The sequence below is a fragment of the Ictalurus punctatus genome, unplaced genomic scaffold (genome assembly GCF_001660625.3).
Source record: "Ictalurus punctatus breed USDA103 unplaced genomic scaffold, Coco_2.0 tig00163687, whole genome shotgun sequence".
Lineage (NCBI taxonomy): Eukaryota > Metazoa > Chordata > Actinopteri > Siluriformes > Ictaluridae > Ictalurus > Ictalurus punctatus.
Window position 1 is genome coordinate 3,640 of NW_026521167.1, and position 20,450 is coordinate 24,089.

At 45.1% G+C, this 20,450-nt stretch overlaps 3 non-coding genes across 3 annotated transcripts; all 3 read right to left on the reverse strand.

Annotated features, from left to right (window-relative positions):
• Window positions 1-801: 801 nt before the first annotated feature.
• On the reverse strand, window positions 802-873 carry trnap-agg (transfer RNA proline (anticodon AGG)). The gene has a single exon. It is a non-coding gene; the product is annotated as a tRNA-Pro (tRNA).
• Window positions 874-7,908: 7,035 nt separating this feature from the next.
• Window positions 7,909-7,980, reverse strand: trnap-cgg (transfer RNA proline (anticodon CGG)). The gene has a single exon. It is a non-coding gene; the product is annotated as a tRNA-Pro (tRNA).
• A 10,330-nt stretch (window positions 7,981-18,310) lies between these two features.
• On the reverse strand, window positions 18,311-18,382 carry trnap-agg (transfer RNA proline (anticodon AGG)). Its single transcript has one exon. It is a non-coding gene; the product is annotated as a tRNA-Pro (tRNA).
• Window positions 18,383-20,450: the final 2,068 nt, after the last annotated feature.

Genomic DNA, 20,450 nt, shown 5'->3' on the forward strand with positions numbered 1-20,450 from the left:
TTTGTGACACGGAGAGCTTGCTGGTTCTTACAGCCGAAGTTGGTACACCAAGACACCAAACCAGAGGTAGAAAGCGTGGATACCCTGAAAAGGGGCTTTTGTGATCATCAGACTAGCATCAACACAGTCCTTAATCAGAGCTGGACTGTTTGACATCATAAGATGGCATTGGACTAACGATGATGGATAGCTTGCTTGCGGCGTGGGTGTCCGAGCGCGACAGCCCTCAGATACAGAAGGACAAGTTGAGGAAAAAGCAAGGGCTCATCTTGGTTTGGAACCTTTCTGGAGAGAACCTCTTGAGAGCCAAGCAGCCAGATCATCATGAAGCTCGGTTGAGGTGACGAGCAAAATTTCCTCGAATACATAAGGAAGAGTTAACTGCAAGGTAAGGGCTCATCAGGGATTTCAACCCGAGACATCTCTCACCCAACATTAGAATCATACCCCTAGACCAACGAGTGAAATAGCCTATCTGGTTGTTTTACCTCAACGTACTGTTATTTTTGTTCATTTAAACACGCACAGGTTAGCACTGGTTTTATTACAAAGCTGTGATGACGTAGAGAGTTCACAAGTTCTCGTCACCTAAGTTGGCCCTCCACGATGCTAACCAATAGTGAGACCAAACCGGAAAGGGGTTTTCCCTGACGCTGGACTTCCCTGAAAGGTGTCAGAGCAAAAAGGAAGCAGGTTATGGAAGAACAAGTCCACAGAAACACATGCACCTATTTGCAAATGGAACCTCTCATGAACTAAACAGCCAGGCAACCCTGAGGTAGACTATTCGACATAACGCTTGGGCTCATCCGGGATTTGAACCCGGGACCTCTCGCACCCTAAGCGAGAATCATACCACTAGACCAACGAGCCAAACTGCCCACCGGTGCTGCGCCATGGACCACTGGTGTTCCACTGTACCCTACAAATGTATGTCCTTACAGTTCTGCAGGTTCATGCTAATAGTTTGAGATGGTTGCACAAGACATTACTGTGAAAGATGTGAACGATGACGGATAGCTTGCTCGTGGTGACTAGTATGACCAAAATGAAACTCTGTTACAGAAGGGCAAGTTGCGAAACAAGCAAGCTCTCACCTTGCTAGAACTCGTGAGAACCAAGCAGTCAAGCAAGAACCAAGCAGACAGCTCTTGGCGTTCGAGTAACTACATCGCGGTTGAATTGAAGAGCTATAGTTCCCTCGATTACAGAGGGACAAGTTAAAACGAAGGTAAGAGCTCATTCAGGAATTCAAACCGGCGACATCGCACACACAAAGTCAGAATCAAATCCCTCGCCCGACCAGCTAACGGCCAATCTGGCTGTTTCAACCTTAGTCCATGACACAAAACCGTTTCAATGTAGTGGAATAGGTGCCTGCTACACATATTTTTGTTTTTTCAGAGATCAATATGATATCGTTGAGCACTGGTTTATTTCAAAGCTGTGATGACGAAGAGAGTTTGCAAGTTCTCATCACCGAAGTTGGTCCTCCAAGGCGCTAACCAGTAGGGAGACTAAACCTGAAAGGGGAGTCCTTGCAAATGGGCTTCCCTGAATAGTGTTTTGCGCAAAACGGTCCTCAGATTCAGAAGGGCATGTTCAGACAAAAGCAAGGGCTCGTATGGGATTTGAACCTGGCTAGAGAGAACCTCTTGACATTCACTGTGTCATGAAGCTCGGTTGCGGTGACGAGCAAAAAATTTCCTTGATTACAGAACGACGAGTTAACAGCAAGGAAAGGGCTCATTAGGGATTTCAACCCGGGACCACTCTCACCCAAAAATTAGAATTAGACCCCTAGACCATCAAGCCAAAGTCCTCATCAGGCTGGTTTACCTCAAGGTACTTTTGTTTCGGTTCATTTCCACTTGCACAACCGTCATAACATAGACAAGACTAGACATCCTAGAAAGTTCTACTTTCCTTTCCGATATGGCTCCAAGCTTAGGTCACCACACTAGCCATTTCAATTTAGTGGTATCGGTGCCCGCTACAGTTATTTTTTGCTTTTGTCTTTAGAGATCAAAGTAACATGGCTGAGCACTGGTTTTATTACACAGCTAGGGTTGCGTGGTGAAACGGGCGTTCCCTAAATATGGGCTTCCCTGAAAGGTGTACTGAGCAAAACTGGCTCGGCTGCAGAAGGACAAGCTTATTTGAACCTTCTTGGATCACTCACGAACAAAGCAAGAAGCGAATACAGACCGTCCAGCTTGGAAAGCTTGGGCTCGTCCGTGAGTAAAAATAAAACCCGGGACCTCTCACACCCAAAGCGAGAATCATACCCCTAGACCAACGAGCCATACGAAGCCCACGAGGCACTGTACCTTGCTAATATAGGTCCCTATCGTTCGGCGGGTTCACGCTCAACTTTTGAAGTAGTTGCACAAGATATTACTCTCTTAGAATTTTCAAGTCACCTATGCTTTTTTCAGGAAATATGTAGGGCTTTGCTGCTTTCGCTCTATTCAAACAGGGCTATAACTAATTGTTTTGGGAGATGGGAGATATCCCGAAGCAGGGTTTTTGATTCCCCAGAAAGTCGCAACAAGCTATCCCCTATCATAACCAGCAAAAAAAAAAAAAACAAACAACAAAAAAAAACGTTGTTTATTTAGCCACGATTTATTACCACTGCAATAATTCCATCAACTACATTCTGTTGGCTAGGGGACATCCCCAACCAGTGCTCTTTAGAGTGATTTTGTCTGAATTAGGTTATTTTTGTTATTCAGAGATGGACACTTCCAGGTACAATCCAAAGAACACAAAGGAAGCCAATATTAAGCGGTAGGAACTCGGAACTTACGTTGTCCTCATGGTTAGTGTGCAAGATGCTCCTTTCATCCTCTACTGGAACGTTGCTGAAAATGGCGAGATATAATAAGCGAGAATCATACCACTAGACCAACGAGCCAAACTGCCCACCGGTGCTGCGCCATGGACCACTGGTGTTCCACTGTACCCTACAAATGTATGTCCTTACAGTTCTGCAGGTTCATGCTAATAGTTTGAGATGGTTGCACAAGACATTACTGTGAAAGATGTGAACGATGACGGATAGCTTGCTCGTGGTGACTAGTATGACCAAAATGAAACTCTGTTACAGAAGGGCAAGTTGCGAAACAAGCAAGCTCTCACCTTGCTAGAACTCGTGAGAACCAAGCAGTCAAGCAAGAACAAAGCAGACAGCTCTTGGCGTTCGAGTAACTACATCGCGGTTGAATTGAAGAGCTATAGTTCCCTCGATTACAGAGGGACAAGTTAAAACGAAGGTAAGAGCTCATTCAGGAATTCAACCGGCGACATCTCACACACAAAGTCAGAATCAAATCCCTCGCCCGACCAGCTAAACGGCCAATCTGGCTGTTTCAACCTTAGTCCATGACACAAACCGTTTCAATGTAGTGGAATAGGTGCCTGCTACACATATTTTTGTTTTTTTCAGAGATCAATATGATATCGTTGAGCACTGGTTTTATTTCAAAGCTGTGATGACGAAGAGAGTTTGCAAGTTCTCATCACCGAAGTTGGTCCTCCAAGGCGCTAACCAGTAGGGAGACTAAACCTGAAAGGGGAGTCCTTGCAAATGGGCTTCCCTGAATAGTGTTTTGCGCAAAACGGTCCTCAGATTCAGAAGGGCATGTTCAGACAAAAGCAAGGGCTCGTATGGGATTTGAACCTGGCTAGAGAGAACCTCTTGACATTCACTGTGTCATGAAGCTCGGTTGCGGTGACGAGCAAAAAATTTCCTTGATTACAGAACGACGAGTTAACAGCAAGGAAAGGGCTCATTAGGGATTTCAACCCGGGACCACTCTCACCCAAAATTAGAATTAGACCCCTAGACCATCAAGCCAAAGTCCTCATCAGGCCGGTTTACCGCAAGGTACTTTTGTTTCGGTTCATTTCCACTTGCACAACCGTCATAACATAGACAAGTCTAGACATCCTAGAAAGTTCTACTTTCCTTTCCGATATGGCTCCAAGCTTAGGTCACCACACTAGCCATTTCAATTTAGTGGTATCGGTGCCCGCTACAGTTATTTTTTGCTTTTGTCTTTAGAGATCAAAGTAACATGGCTGAGCACTGGTTTTATTACACAGCTAGGGTTGCGTGGTGAAACGGGCGTTCCCTAAATATGGGCTTCCCTGAAAGGTGTACTGAGCAAAACTGGGCTCGGCTGCAGAAGGACAAGCTTATTTGAACCTTCTTGGATCACTCACGAACAAAGCAAGAAGCGAATACAGACCGTCCAGCTTGGAAAGCTTGGGCTCGTCCGGGAGTAAAATAAAACCCGGGACCTCTCGCACCCAAAGCGAGAATCATACCCCTAGACCAACGAGCCATACGAAGCCCACGAGGCACTCTACCTTGCTAATATAGGTCCCTATCGTTCGGCGGGTTCACGCTCAACTTTTGAGGTAGTTGCACAAGATATTACTCTCTTAGAATTTTCAAGTCACCTATGCTTTTTTCAGGAATTATGTAGGGCTTTGCTGCTTTCGCTCTATTCAAACAGGGCTATAACTAATTGTTTTGGGAGATGGGAGATATCCCGAAGCAGGGTTTTTGATTCCCCAGAAAGTCGCCACAAGCTATCCCCTATCATAACCAGCAAAAAAAAACAAACAAACAACAAAAAAAAACGTTGTTTATTTAGCCACGATTTATTACCACTGCAATAATTCCATCAACTACATTCTGTTGGCTAGGGGACATCCCCAACCAGTGCTCTTTAGAGTGATTTTGTCTGAATTAGGTTATTTTTGTTATTCAGAGATGGACACTTCCAGGTACAATCCAAAGAACACAAAGGAAGCCAATATTAAGCGGTAGGAACTCGGAACTTACGTTGTCCTCATGGTTAGTGTGCAAGATGCTCCTTTCATCCTCTACTGGAACGTTGCTGAAAATGGCGAGATATAATAAGCGAGAATCATACCACTAGACCAACGAGCCAAACTGCCCACCGGTGCTGCGCCATGGACCACTGGTGTTCCACTGTACCCTACAAATGTATGTCCTTACAGTTCTGCAGGTTCATGCTAATAGTTTGAGATGGTTGCACAAGACATTACTGTGAAAGATGTGAACGATGACGGATAGCTTGCTCGTGGTGACTAGTATGACCAAAATGAAACTCTGTTACAGAAGGGCAAGTTGCGAAACAAGCAAGCTCTCACCTTGCTAGAACTCGTGAGAACCAAGCAGTCAAGCAAGAACAAAGCAGACAGCTCTTGGCGTTCGAGTAACTACATCGCGGTTGAATTGAAGAGCTATAGTTCCCTCGATTACAGAGGGACAAGTTAAAACGAAGGTAAGAGCTCATTCAGGAATTCAACCGGCGACATCGCACACACAAAGTCAGAATCAAATCCCTCGCCCGACCAGCTAAACGGCCAATCTGGCTGTTTCAACCTTAGTCCATGACACAAACCGTTTCAATGTAGTGGAATAGGTGCCTGCTACACATATTTTTGTTTTTTTCAGAGATCAATATGATATCGTTGAGCACTGGTTTTATTTCAAAGCTGTGATGACGAAGAGAGTTTGCAAGTTCTCATCACCGAAGTTGGTCCTCCAAGGCGCTAACCAGTAGGGAGACTAAACCTGAAAGGGGAGTCCTTGCAAATGGGCTTCCCTGAATAGTGTTTTGCGCAAAACGGTCCTCAGATTCAGAAGGGCATGTTCAGACAAAAGCAAGGGCTCGTATGGGATTTGAACCTGGCTAGAGAGAACCTCTTGACATTCACTGTGTCATGAAGCTCGGTTGCGGTGACGAGCAAAAAATTTCCTTGATTACAGAACGACGAGTTAACAGCAAGGAAAGGGCTCATTAGGGATTTCAACCCGGGACCACTCTCACCCAAAATTAGAATTAGACCCCTAGACCATCAAGCCAAAGTCCTCATCAGGCTGGTTTACCTCAAGGTACTTTGTTTCGGTTCATTTCCACTTGCACAACCGTCATAACATAGACAAGACTAGACATCCTAGAAAGTTCTACTTTCCTTTCCGATATGGCACCAAGCTTAGGTCACCACACTAGCCATTTCAATTTAGTGGTATCGGTGCCCGCTACAGTTATTTTTTGCTTTTGTCTTTAGAGATCAAAGTAACATGGCTGAGCACTGGTTTTATTACACAGCTAGGGTTGCGTGGTGAAACGGGCGTTCCCTAAATATGGGCTTCCCTGAAAGGTGTACTGAGCAAAACTGGGCTCGGCTGCAGAAGGACAAGCTTATTTGAACCTTCTTGGATCACTCACGAACAAAGCAAGAAGCGAATACAGACCGTCCAGCTTGGAAAGCTTGGGCTCGTCCGGGAGTAAAATAAAACCCGGGACCTCTCGCACCCAAAGCGAGAATCATACCCCTAGACCAACGAGCCATACGAAGCCCACGAGGCACTATACCTTGCTAATATAGGTCCCTATCGTTCGGCGGGTTCGCGCTCAACTTTTGAGGTAGTTGCACAAGATATTACTCTCTTAGAATTTTCAAGTCACCTATGCTTTTTTCAGGAATTATGTAGGGCTTTGCTGCTTTCGCTCTATTCAAACAGGGCTATAACTAATTGTTTTGGGAGATGGGAGATATCCCGAAGCAGGGTTTTTGATTCCCCAGAAAGTCGCCACAAGCTATCCCCTATCATGACCAGCAAAAAAAAAAAAACAAACAACAAAAAAACGTTGTTTATTTAGCCACGATTTATTACCACTGCAATAATTCCATCAACTACATTCTGTTGGCTAGGGGACATCCCCAACCAGTGCTCTTTAGAGTGATTTTGTCTGAATTAGGTTATTTTTGTTATTCAGAGATGGACACTTCCAGGTACAATCCAAAGAACACAAAGGAAGCCAATATTAAGCGGTAGGAACTCGGAACTTACGTTGTCCTCATGGTTAGTGTGCAAGATGCTCCTTTCATCCTCTACTGGAACGTTGCTGAAAATAATTTCTTCTGGAATTTGCATTCCCTGAAAAGGGCCTCTGTGATAAGCAGTCAAGCATAAATGCGCTCCTTATTCACAGCTGGATTCTTCACATCACAAGATGGTCTCGGCCAGCGTTGGACTAACTATCTTGTGAAACTTGTTTTGTGACACGGAGAGCTTGCTGGTTCTTACAGCCGAAGTTGGTACACCAAGACACCAAACCAAAGGTAGAAAGCGTGGATACCCTGAAAAGGGGCTTTTGTGATCATCAGACTAGCAGCAACACAGTCCTTAATCAGAGCTGGACTGTTGACATCATAAGATGGCATTGGACTAACGATGATGGATAGCTTGCTTGCGGCGTGGGTGTCCGAGCGCGACAGCCCTCAGATACAGAAGGACAAGTTGAGGAAAAAGCAAGGGCTCATCTTGGTTTGGAACCTTTCTGGAGAGAACCTCTTGAGAGCCAAGCAGCCAGATCATCATGAAGCTCGGTTGAGGTGACGAGCAAAAATTTCCTCGATTACATAAGGAAGAGTTAACTGCAAGGTAAGGGCTCATCAGGGATTTCAACCCGAGACATCTCTCACCCAACATTAGAATCATACCCCTAGACCAACGAGTGAAATAGCCTATCTGGTTGTTTTACCTCAACGTACTGTTATTTTTGTTCATTTAAACACGCACAGGTTAGCACTGGTTTTATTACAAAGCTGTGATGACGTAGAGAGTTCACAAGTTCTCGTCACCTAAGTTGGCCCTCCACGATGCTAACCAATAGTGAGACCAAACCGGAAAGGGGTTTTCCCTGACGCTGGACTTCCCTGAAAGGTGTCAGAGCAAAAAGTAAGCAGGGTATGGAAGAACAAGTCCACAGAAACACATGCACCTATTTGCAAATGGAACCTCTCATGAACTAAACAGCCAGGCAACCCTGAGGTAGACTATTCGACATAACGCTTGGGCTCATCCGGGATTTGAACCCGGGACCTCTCGCACCCGAAGCGAGAATCATACCACTAGACCAACGAGCCAAACTGCCCACCGGTGCTGCGTCATGGACCACTGGTGTTCCACTGTACCCTACAAATGTATGTCCTTACAGTTCTGCAGGTTCATGCTAATAGTTTGAGATGGTTGCACAAGACATTACTGTGAAAGATGTGAACGATGACGGATAGCTTGCTCGTGGTGACTAGTATGACCAAAATGAAACTCTGTTACAGAAGGGCAAGTTGCGAAACAAGCAAGCTCTCACCTTGCTAGAACTCGTGAGAACCAAGCAGTCAAGCAAGAACAAAGCAGACAGCTCTTGGCGTTCGAGTAACTACATCGCGGTTGAATTGAAGAGCTATAGTTCCCTCGATTACAGAGGGACAAGTTAAAACGAAGGTAAGAGCTCATTCAGGAATTCAACCGGCGACATCGCACACACAAAGTCAGAATCAAATCCCTCGCCCGACCAGCTAAACGGCCAATCTGGCTGTTTCAACCTTAGTCCATGACACAAACCGTTTCAATGTAGTGGAATAGGTGCCTGCTACACATATTTTTGTTTTTTTCAGAGATCAATATGATATCGTTGAGCACTGGTTTTATTTCAAAGCTGTGATGACGAAGAGAGTTTGCAAGTTCTCATCACCGAAGTTGGTCCTCCAAGGCGCTAACCAGTAGGGAGACTAAACCTGAAAGGGGAGTCCTTGCAAATGGGCTTCCCTGAATAGTGTTTTGCGCAAAACGGTCCTCAGATTCAGAAGGGCATGTTCAGACAAAAGCAAGGGCTCGTATGGGATTTGAACCTGGCTAGAGAGAACCTCTTGACATTCACTGTGTCATGAAGCTCGGTTGCGGTGACGAGCAAAAAATTTCCTTGATTACAGAACGACGAGTTAACAGCAAGGAAAGGGCTCATGAGGGATTTCAACCCGGGACCACTCTCACCCAAAATTAGAATTAGACCCCTAGACCATCAAGCCAAAGTCCTCATCAGGCTGGTTTACCTCAAGGTACTTTTGTTTCGGTTCATTTCCACTTGCACAACCGTCATAACATAGACAAGACTAGACATCCTAGAAAGTTCTACTTTCCTTTCCGATATGGCACCAAGCTTAGGTCACCACACTAGCCATTTCAATTTAGTGGTATCGGTGCCCGCTACAGTTATTTTTTGCTTTTGTCTTTAGAGATCAAAGTAACATGGCTGAGCACTGGTTTTATTACACAGCTAGGGTTGCGTGGTGAAACGGGCGTTCCCTAAATATGGGCTTCCCTGAAAGGTGTACTGAGCAAAACTGGGCTCGGCTGCAGAAGGACAAGCTTATTTGAACCTTCTTGGATCACTCACGAACAAAGCAAGAAGCGAATACAGACCGTCCAGCTTGGAAAGCTTGGGCTCGTCCGGGAGTAAAATAAAACCCGGGACCTCTCGCACCCAAAGCGAGAATCATACCCCTAGACCAACGAGCCATACGAAGCCCACGAGGCACTATACCTTGCTAATATAGGTCCCTATCGTTCGGCGGGTTCGCGCTCAACTTTTGAGGTAGTTGCACAAGATATTACTCTCTTAGAATTTTCAAGTCACCTATGCTTTTTTCAGGAATTATGTAGGGCTTTGCTGCTTTCGCTCTATTCAAACAGGGCTATAACTAATTGTTTTGGGAGATGGGAGATATCCCGAAGCAGGGTTTTTGATTCCCCAGAAAGTCGCCACAAGCTATCCCCTATCATGACCAGCAAAAAAAAACAAACAAACAACAAAAAAAAACGTTGTTTATTTAGCCACGATTTATTACCACTGCAATAATTCCATCAACTACATTCTGTTGGCTAGGGGACATCCCCAACCAGTGCTCTTTAGAGTGATTTTGTCTGAATTAGGTTATTTTTGTTATTCAGAGATGGACACTTCCAGGTACAATCCAAAGAACACAAAGGAAGCCAATATTAAGCGGTAGGAACTCGGAACTTACGTTGTCCTCATGGTTAGTGTGCAAGATGCTCCTTTCATCCTCTACTGGAACGTTGCTGAAAATAATTTCTTCTGGAATTTGCATTCCCTGAAAAGGGCCTCTGTGATAAGCAGTCAAGCATAAATGCGCTCCTTATTCACAGCTGGATTCTTCACATCACAAGATGGTCTCGGCCAGCGTTGGACTAACTATCTTGTGAAACTTGTTTTGTGACACGGAGAGCTTGCTGGTTCTTACAGCCGAAGTTGGTACACCAAGACACCAAACCAAAGGTAGAAAGCGTGGATACCCTGAAAAGGGGCTTTTGTGATCATCAGACTAGCAGCAACACAGTCCTTAATCAGAGCTGGACTGTTGACATCATAAGATGGCATTGGACTAACGATGATGGATAGCTTGCTTGCGGCGTGGGTGTCCGAGCGCGACAGCCCTCAGATACAGAAGGACAAGTTGAGGAAAAAGCAAGGGCTCATCTTGGTTTGGAACCTTTCTGGAGAGAACCTCTTGAGAGCCAAGCAGCCAGATCATCATGAAGCTCGGTTGAGGTGACGAGCAAAAATTTCCTCGATTACATAAGGAAGAGTTAACTGCAAGGTAAGGGCTCATCAGGGATTTCAACCCGAGACATCTCTCACCCAACATTAGAATCATACCCCTAGACCAACGAGTGAAATAGCCTATCTGGTTGTTTTACCTCAACGTACTGTTATTTTTGTTCATTTAAACACGCACAGGTTAGCACTGGTTTTATTACAAAGCTGTGATGACGTAGAGAGTTCACAAGTTCTCGTCACCTAAGTTGGCCCTCCACGATGCTAACCAATAGTGAGACCAAACCGGAAAGGGGTTGTCCCTGACGCTGGACTTCCCTGAAAGGTGTCAGAGCAAAAGGGAAGCAGGGTATGGAAGAACAAGTCCACAGAAACACATGCACCTATTTGCAAAATGGAACCTGCCCAAACTGCCCACCGGTGCTGCACTATGGACCATGGACCACTGGTGTTCCACTGTACCCTACAAATGTATGTCCTTACAGTTCTGCAGGTTCATGCTAATAGTTTGAGATGGTTGCACAAGACATTACTGTGAAAGATGTGAACGATGACGGAAAGCTTGCTCGTGGTGACTAGTATGACCAAAATGAAACTCTGTTACAGAAGGGCAAGTTGCGAAACAAGCAAGCTCTCACCTTGTTAGAACTCGTGAGAAACAAGCAGTCAAGCAAGAACCAAGCAGACAGCTCTTGGCGTTCGAGTAACTACATCGCGGTTGAATTGAAGAGTTATAGTTCCCTCGATTACAGAGGGACAAGTTAAAACGAAGGTTTTTCAACCGGCGACATCTCACACACAAAGTCAGAATCAAATCCCTCGCCCGACCAGCTAAACGGCCAATCTGGCTGTTTCAACCTTAGTCCATGACACAAACCGTTTCAATGTAGTGGAATAGGTGCCTGCTACACATATTTTTGTTTTTTTCAGAGATCAATATGATATCGTTGAGCACTGGTTTTATTTCAAAGCTGTGATGACGAAGAGAGTTTGCAAGTTCTCATCACCGAAGTTGGTCCTCCAAGGCGCTAACCAGTAGGGAGACTAAACCTGAAAGGGGAGTCCTTGCAAATGGGCTTCCCTGAACAGTGTTTTGCGCAAAACGGTCCTCAGATTCAGAAGGGCATGTTCAGACAAAAGCAAGGGCTCGTATGGGATTTGAACCTGGCTAGAGAGAACCTCTTGACATTCACTGTGTCATGAAGCTCGGTTGCGGTGACGAGCAAAAAATTTCCTTGATTACAGAACAACGAGTTAACAGCAAGGAAAGGGCTCATTAGGGATTTCAACCCGGGACCACTCTCACCCAAAATTAGAATTATACCCCTAGACCATCAAGCCAAAGTCCTCATCAGGCTGGTTTACCTCAAGGTACTTTTGTTTCGGTTCATTTCCACTTGCACAACCGTCATAACATAGACAAGACTAGACATCCTAGAAAGTTCTACTTTCCTTTCCGATATGGCTCCAAGCTTAGGTCACCACACTAACCATTTCAATTTAGTGGTATCGGTGCCCGCTACAGTTATTTTTTGCTTTTGTCTTTAGAGATCAAAGTAACATGGCTGAGCACTGGTTTTATTACACAGCTAGGGTTGCGTGGTGAAACGGGCGTTCCCTAAATATGGGCTTCCCTGAAAGGTGTACTGAGCAAAACTGGGCTCGGCTGCAGAAGGACAGGCTTATTTGAACCTTCTTGGATCACTCACGAGCAAAGCAAGAAGCGAATACAGACTGTCCAGCTTGGAAAGCTTGGGCTCGTCCGGGAGTAAAATAAAACCCGGGACCTCTCGCACCCAAAGCGAGAATCATACCCCTAGACCAACGAGCCATACGAAGCCCACGAGGCACTATACCTTGCTAATATAGGTCCCTATCGTTCGGCGGGTTCACGCTCAACTTTTGAGGTAGTTGCACAAGATATTACTCTCTTAGAATTTTCAAGTCACCTATGCTTTTTTCAGGAATTATGTAGGGCTTTGCTGCTTTCGCTCTATTCAAACAGGGCTATAACTAATTGTTTTGGGAGATGGGAGATATCCCGAAGCAGGGTTTTTGATTCCCCAGAAAGTCGCAACAAGCTATCCCCTATCATAACCAGCAAAAAAAAAAAAAAAAACAACAAAAAAAAACGTTGTTTATTTAGCCACGATTTATTACCACTGCAATAATTCCATCAACTACATTCTGTTGGCTAGGGGACATCCCCAACCAGTGCTCTTTAGAGTGATTTTGTCTGAATTAGGTTATTTTTGTTATTCAGAGATGGACACTTCCAGGTACAATCCAAAGAACACAAAGGAAGCCAATATTAAGCGGTAGGAACTCGGAACTTACGTTGTCCTCGTGGTTAGTGTGCAAGATGCTCCTTTCATCCTCTACTGGAACGTTGCTGAAAATGATTTCTTCTGGAATTTGCATTCCCTGAAAAGGGCCTCTGTGATAAGCAGTCAAGCATAAATGCGCTCCTTATTCACAGCTGGATTCTTCACATCACAAGATGGTCTCGGCCAGCGTTGGACTAACTATCTTGTGAAACTTGTTTTGTGACACGGAGAGCTTGCTGGTTCTTACAGCCGAAGTTGGTACACCAAGACACCAAACCAAAGGTAGAAAGCGTGGATACCCTGAAAAGGGGCTTTTGTGATCATCAGACTAGCAGCAACACAGTCCTTAATCAGAGCTGGACTGTTGACATCATAAGATGGCATTGGACTAACGATGATGGATAGCTTGCTTGCGGCGTGGGTGTCCGAGCGCGACAGCCCTCAGATACAGAAGGACAAGTTGAGGAAAAAGCAAGGGCTCATCTTGGTTTGGAACCTTTCTGGAGAGAACCTCTTGAGAGCCAAGCAGCCAGATCATCATGAAGCTCGGTTGAGGTGACGAGCAAAAATTTCCTCGATTACATAAGGAAGAGTTAACTGCAAGGTAAGGGCTCATCAGGGATTTCAACCCGAGACATCTCTCACCCAACATTAGAATCATACCCCTAGACCAACGAGTGAAATAGCCTATCTGGTTGTTTTACCTCAACGTACTGTTATTTTTGTTATTTTTTGCTTTTGTCTTTAGAGATCAAAGTAACATGGCTGAGCACTGGTTTTATTACACAGCTAGGGTTGCGTGGTGAAACGGGCGTTCCCTAAATATGGGCTTCCCTGAAAGGTGTACTGAGCAAAACTGGGCTCGGCTGCAGAAGGACAAGCTTATTTGAACCTTCTTGGATCACTCACGAACAAAGCAAGAAGCGAATACAGACCGTCCAGCTTGGAAAGCTTGGGCTCGTCCGGGAGTAAAATAAAACCCGGGAGCTCTCGCACCCAAAGCGAGAATCATACCCCTAGACCAACGAGCCATACGAAGCCCACGAGGCACTATACCTTGCTAATATAGGTCCCTATCGTTCGGCGGGTTCACGCTCAACTTTTGAGGTAGTTGCACAAGATATTACTCTCTTAGAATTTTCAAGTCACCTATGCTTTTTTCAGGAATTATGTAGGGCTTTGCTGCTTTCGCTCTATTCAAACAGGGCTATAACTAATTGTTTTGGGAGATGGGAGATATCCCGAAGCAGGGTTTTTGATTCCCCAGAAAGTCGCAACAAGCTATCCCCTATCATAACCAGCAAAAAAAAAAAAAAAAAAAAAAAAAAAAACGTTGTTTATTTAGCCACGATTTATTACCACTGCAATAATTCCATCAACTACATTCTGTTGGCTAGGGCACATCCCCAACCAGTGCTCTTTAGAGTGATTTTGTCTGAATTAGGTTATTTTTGTTATTCAGAGATGGACACTTCCAGGTACAATCCAAAGAACACAAAGGAAGCCAATATTAAGCGGTAGGAACTCGGAACTTACGTTGTCCTCGTGGTTAGTGTGCAAGATGCTCCTTTCATCCTCTACTGGAACGTTGCTGAAAATGATTTCTTCTGGAATTTGCATTCCCTGAAAAGGGCCTCTGTGATAAGCAGTCAAGCATAAATGCGCTCCTTATTCACAGCTGGATTCTTCACATCACAAGATGGTCTCGGCCAGCGTTGGACTAACTATCTTGTGAAACTTGTTTTGTGACACGGAGAGCTTGCTGGTTCTTACAGCCGAAGTTGGTACACCAAGACACCAAACCAAAGGTAGAAAGCGTGGATACCCTGAAAAGGGGCTTTTGTGATCATCAGACTAGCAGCAACACAGTCCTTAATCAGAGCTGGACTGTTGACATCATAAGATGGCATTGGACTAACGATGATGGATAGCTTGCTTGCGGCGTGGGTGTCCGAGCGCGACAGCCCTCAGATACAGAAGGACAAGTTGAGGAAAAAGCAAGGGCTCATCTTGGTTTGGAACCTTTCTGGAGAGAACCTCTTGAGAGCCAAGCAGCCAGATCATCATGAAGCTCGGTTGAGGTGACGAGCAAAAATTTCCTCGATTACATAAGGAAGAGTTAACTGCAAGGTAAGGGCTCATCAGGGATTTCAACCCGAGACATCTCTCACCCAACATTAGAATCATACCCCTAGACCAACGAGTGAAATAGCCTATCTGGTTGTTTTACCTCAACGTACTGTTATTTTTGTTCATTTAAACACGCACAGGTTAGCACTGGTTTTATTACAAAGCTGTGATGACGTAGAGAGTTCACAAGTTCTCGTCACCTAAGTTGGCCCTCCACGATGCTAACCAATAGTGAGACCAAACCGGAAAGGGGTTGTCCCTGACGCTGGACTTCCCTGAAAGGTGTCAGAGCAAAAGGGGAGAAGGGTATGGAAGAACAAGTCCACAGAAACACATGCACCTATTTGCAAATGGAACCTCTCATGAACTAAACAGCCAAGCAACCCTGAGGTAGACTATTCCACATAACGCTTGGGCTCATCCGGGATTTGAACCCAGGAATCGCACCCTAAGCGAGAATCATACCACTAGACCAACGAGCCAAACTGCCCACCAGTACTGCACCATGGACCACTGGTGTTCCACTGTACCCTACAAATGTATGTCCTTACAGTTCTGCAGGTTCATGCTAATAGTTTGAGATGCACAAGATATTACTGTGAAAGATGTGAACGATGACGGATAGCTTGCTCGTGGTGACTAGTATGACCAAAATGAAACTCTGTTACAGAAGGGCAAGTTGCGAAACAAGCAAGCTCTCACCTTGCTAGAACTCGTGAGAACCAAGCAGTCAAGCAAGAACCAAGCAGACAGCTCTTGGCGTTCGAGTAACTACATCGCGGTTGAATTGAAGAGCAGTAAGAGCTCATTCAGGATTTCAACCGGCGACATCTCACACACAAAGTCAGAATCAAATCCCTCGCCCGACCAGCTAAACGGCCAACCTGGCTGTTTCAACCTTAGTCCATGACACAAACCGTTTCAATGTAGTGGAATAGGTGCCTGCTACACATATTTTTGTTTTTTTCAGAGATCAATATGATATCGTTGAGCACTGGTTTTATTTCAAAGCTGTGATGACGAAGAGAGTTTGCAAGTTCTCATCACCGAAGTTGGTCCTCCAAGGCGCTAACCAGTAGGGAGACTAAACCTGAAAGGGGAGTCCCTTCAAATGGGCTTCCCTGAATAGTGTTTTGCGCAAAACGGTCCTCAGATTCAGAAGGGCATGTTCAGACAAAAGCAAGGGCTCGTATGGGATTTGAACCTGGCTAGAGAGAACCTCTTGACATTCACTGTGTCATGAAGCTCGGTTGCGGTGACGAGCAAAAAATTTCCTTGATTACAGAACGACGAGTTAACAGCAAGGAAAGGGCTCATTAGGGATTTCAACCCGGGACCACTCTCACCCAAAATTAGAATTATACCCCTAGACCATCAAGCCAAAGTCCTCATCAGGCTGGTTTACCTCAAGGTACTTTTGTTTCGGTTCATTTCCACTTGCACAACCGTCATAACATAGACAAGACTAGACATCCTAGAAAGTTCTACTTTCCTTTCCGATATGGCTCCAAGCTTAGGTCACCACACTAGCCATTTCAATTTAGTGGTATCGGTGCCCGCTACAGTTATTTTTTGCTTTTGTCTTTAGAGATCAAAGTAACATGGCTGAGCACTGGTTTTATTACACAGCTAGGGTTGCGTGGTGAAACGGGCGTTCCCTAAATATGGGGTTCCCTGAAAGGTGTACTGAGCAAAACTGGGCTCGGCTGCAGAAGGACAAGCTTATTTGAACCTTCTTGGATCACTCACGAACAAAGCAAGAAGCGAATACAGACCGTCCAGCTTGGAAAGCTTGGGCTCGTCCGGGAGTAAAATAAAACCCGGGACCTCTCGCACCCAAAGCGAGAATCATACCCCTAGACCAACGAGCCATACGAAGCCCACGAGGCACTATACCTTGCTAATATAGGTCCCTATCGTTCGGCGGGTTCACGCTCAACTTTTGAGGTAGTTGCACAAGATATTACTCTCTTAGAATTTTCAAGTCACCTATGCTTTTTTCAGGAATTATGTAGGGCTTTGCTGCTTTCGCTCTATTCAAACAGGGCTATAACTAATTGTTTTGGGAGATGGGAGATATCCCGAAGCAGGGTTTTTGATTCCCCAGAAAGTCGCAACAAGCTATCCCCTATCATAACCAGCAAAAAAAAAAAAAAAAACAACAAAAAAAAACGTTGTTTATTTAGCCACGATTTATTACCACTGCAATAATTCCATCAACTACATTCTGTTGGCTAGGGCACATCCCCAACCAGTGCTCTTTAGAGTGATTTTGTCTGAATTAGGTTATTTTTGTTATTCAGAGATGGACACTTCCAGGTACAATCCAAAGAACACAAAGGAAGCCAATATTAAGCGGTAGGAACTCGGAACTTACGTTGTCCTCGTGGTTAGTGTGCAAGATGCTCCTTTCATCCTCTACTGGAACGTTGCTGAAAATGATTTCTTCTGGAATTTGCATTCCCTGAAAAGGGCCTCTGTGATAAGCAGTCAAGCATAAATGCGCTCCTTATTCACAGCTGGATTCTTCACATCACAAGATGGTCTCGGCCAGCGTTGGACTAACTATCTTGTGAAACTTGTTTTGTGACACGGAGAGCTTGCTGGTTCTTACAGCCGAAGTTGGTACACCAAGACACCAAACCAAAGGTAGAAAGCGTGGATACCCTGAAAAAGGGCTTTTGTGATCATCAGACTAGCATCAACACAGTCCTTAATCAGAGCTGGACTGTTGACATCATAAGATGGCATTGGACTAACGATGATGGATAGCTTGCTTGCGGCGTGGGTGTCCGAGCGCGACAGCCCTCAGATACAGAAGGACAAGTTGAGGAAAAAGCAAGGGCTCATCTTGGTTTGGAACCTTTCTGGAGAGAACCTCTTGAGAGCCAAGCAGCCAGATCATCATGAAGCTCGGTTGAGGTGACGAGCAAAAATTTCCTCGATTACATAAGGAAGAGTTAACTGCAAGGTAAGGGCTCATCAGGGATTTCAACCCGAGACATCTCTCACCCAACATTAGAATCATACCCCTAGACCAACGAGTGAAATAGCCTATCTGGTTGTTTTACCTCAACGTACTGTTATTTTTGTTCATTTAAACACGCACAGGTTAGCACTGGTTTTATTACAAAGCTGTGATGACGTAGAGAGTTCACAAGTTCTCGTCACCTAAGTTGGCCCTCCACGATGCTAACCAATAGTGAGACCAAACCGGAAAGGGGTTGTCCCTGACGCTGGACTTCCCTGAAAGGTGTCAGAGCAAAAGGGGGGAAGGGTATGGAAGAACAAGTCCACAGAAACACATGCACCTATTTGCAAATGGAACCTCTCATGAACTAAACAGCCAAGCAACCCTGAGGTAGACTATTCCACATAACGCTTGGGCTCATCCGGGATTTGAACCCGGGACCTCTCGCACCCTAAGCGAGAATCATACCACTAGACCAACGAGCCAAACTGCCCACCAGTACTGCACCATGGACCACTGGTGTTCCACTGTACCCTACAAATGTATGTCCTTACAGTTCTGCAGGTTCATGCTAATAGTTTGAGATGCACAAGATATTACTGTGAAAGATGTGAACGATGACGGATAGCTTGCTCGTGGTGACTAGTATGACCAAAATGAAACTCTGTTACAGAAGGGCAAGTTGCGAAACAAGCAAGCTCTCACCTTGATAGAACTCGTGAGAACCAAGCAGTCAAGCAAGAACCAAGCAGACAGCTCTTGGCGTTCGAGTAACTACATCGCGGTTGAATTGAAGAGCAGTAAGAGCTCATTCAGGATTTCAACCGGCGACATCTCACACACAAAGTCAGAATCAAATCCCTCGCCCGACCAGCTAAACGGCCAACCTGGCTGTTTCAACCTTAGTCCATGACACAAACCGTTTCAATGTAGTGGAATAGGTGCCTGCTACACATATTTTTGTTTTTTTCAGAGATCAATATGATATCGTTGAGCACTGGTTTTATTTCAAAGCTGTGATGACGAAGAGAGTTTGCAAGTTCTCATCACCGAAGTTGGTCCTCCAAGGCGCTAACCAGTAGGGAGACTAAACCTGAAAGGGGAGTCCCTTCAAATGGGCTTCCCTGAATAGTGTTTTGTGCAAAACGGTCCTCAGATTCAGAAGGGCATGTTCAGACAAAAGCAAGGGCTCGTATGGGATTTGAACCTGGCTAGAGAGAACCTCTTGACATTCACTGTGTCATGAAGCTCGGTTGCGGTGACGAGCAAAAAATTTCCTTGATTACAGAACGACGAGTTAACAGCAAGGAAAGGGCTCATTAGGGATTTCAACCCGGGACCACTCTCACCCAAAATTAGAATTATACCCCTAGACCATCAAGCCAAAGTCCTCATCAGGCTGGTTTACCTCAAGGTACTTTTGTTTCGGTTCATTTCCACTTGCACAACCGTCATAACATAGACAAGACTAGACATCCTAGAAAGTTCTACTTTCCTTTCCGATATGGCTCCAAGCTTAGGTCACCACACTAGCCATTTCAATTTAGTGGTATCGGTGCCCGCTACAGTTATTTTTTGCTTTTGTCTTTAGAGATCAAAGTAACATGGCTGAGCACTGGTTTTATTACACAGCTAGGGTTGCGTGGTGAAACGGGCGTTCCCTAAATATGGGCTTCCCTGAAAGGTGTACTGAGCAAAACTGGGCTCGGCTGCAGAAGGACAAGCTTATTTGAACCTTCTTGGATCACTCACGAACAAAGCAAGAAGCGAATACAGACCGTCCAGCTTGGAAAGCTTGGGCTCGTCCGGGAGTAAAATAAAACCCGGGACCTCTCGCACCCAAAGCGAGAATCATACCCCTAGACCAACGAGCCATACGAAGCCCACGAGGCACTATACCTTGCTAATATAGGTCCCTATCGTTCGGCGGGTTCACGCTCAACTTTTGAGGTAGTTGCACAAGATATTACTCTCTTAGAATTTTCAAGTCACCTATGCTTTTTTCAGGAATTATGTAGGGCTTTGCTGCTTTCGCTCTATTCAAACAGGGCTATAACTAATTGTTTTGGGAGATGGGAGATATCCCGAAGCAGGGTTTTTGATTCCCCAGAAAGTCGCAACAAGCTATCCCCTATCATAACCAGCAAAAAAAAAAAAAAAACAACAAAAAAAAACGTTGTTTATTTAGCCACGATGTATTACCACTGCAATAATTCCATCAACTACATTCTGTTGGCTAGGGCACATCCCCAACCAGTGCTCTTTAGAGTGATTTTGTCTGAATTAGGTTATTTTTGTTATTCAGAGATGGACACTTCCAGGTACAATCCAAAGAACACAAAGGAAGCCAATATTAAGCGGTAGGAACTCGGAACTTACGTTGTCCTCGTGGTTAGTGTGCAAGATGCTCCTTTCATCCTCTACTGGAACGTTGCTGAAAATGATTTCTTCTGGAATTTGCATTCCCTGAAAAGGGCCTCTGTGATAAGCAGTCAAGCATAAATGCGCTCCTTATTCACAGCTGGATTCTTCACATCACAAGATGGTCTCGGC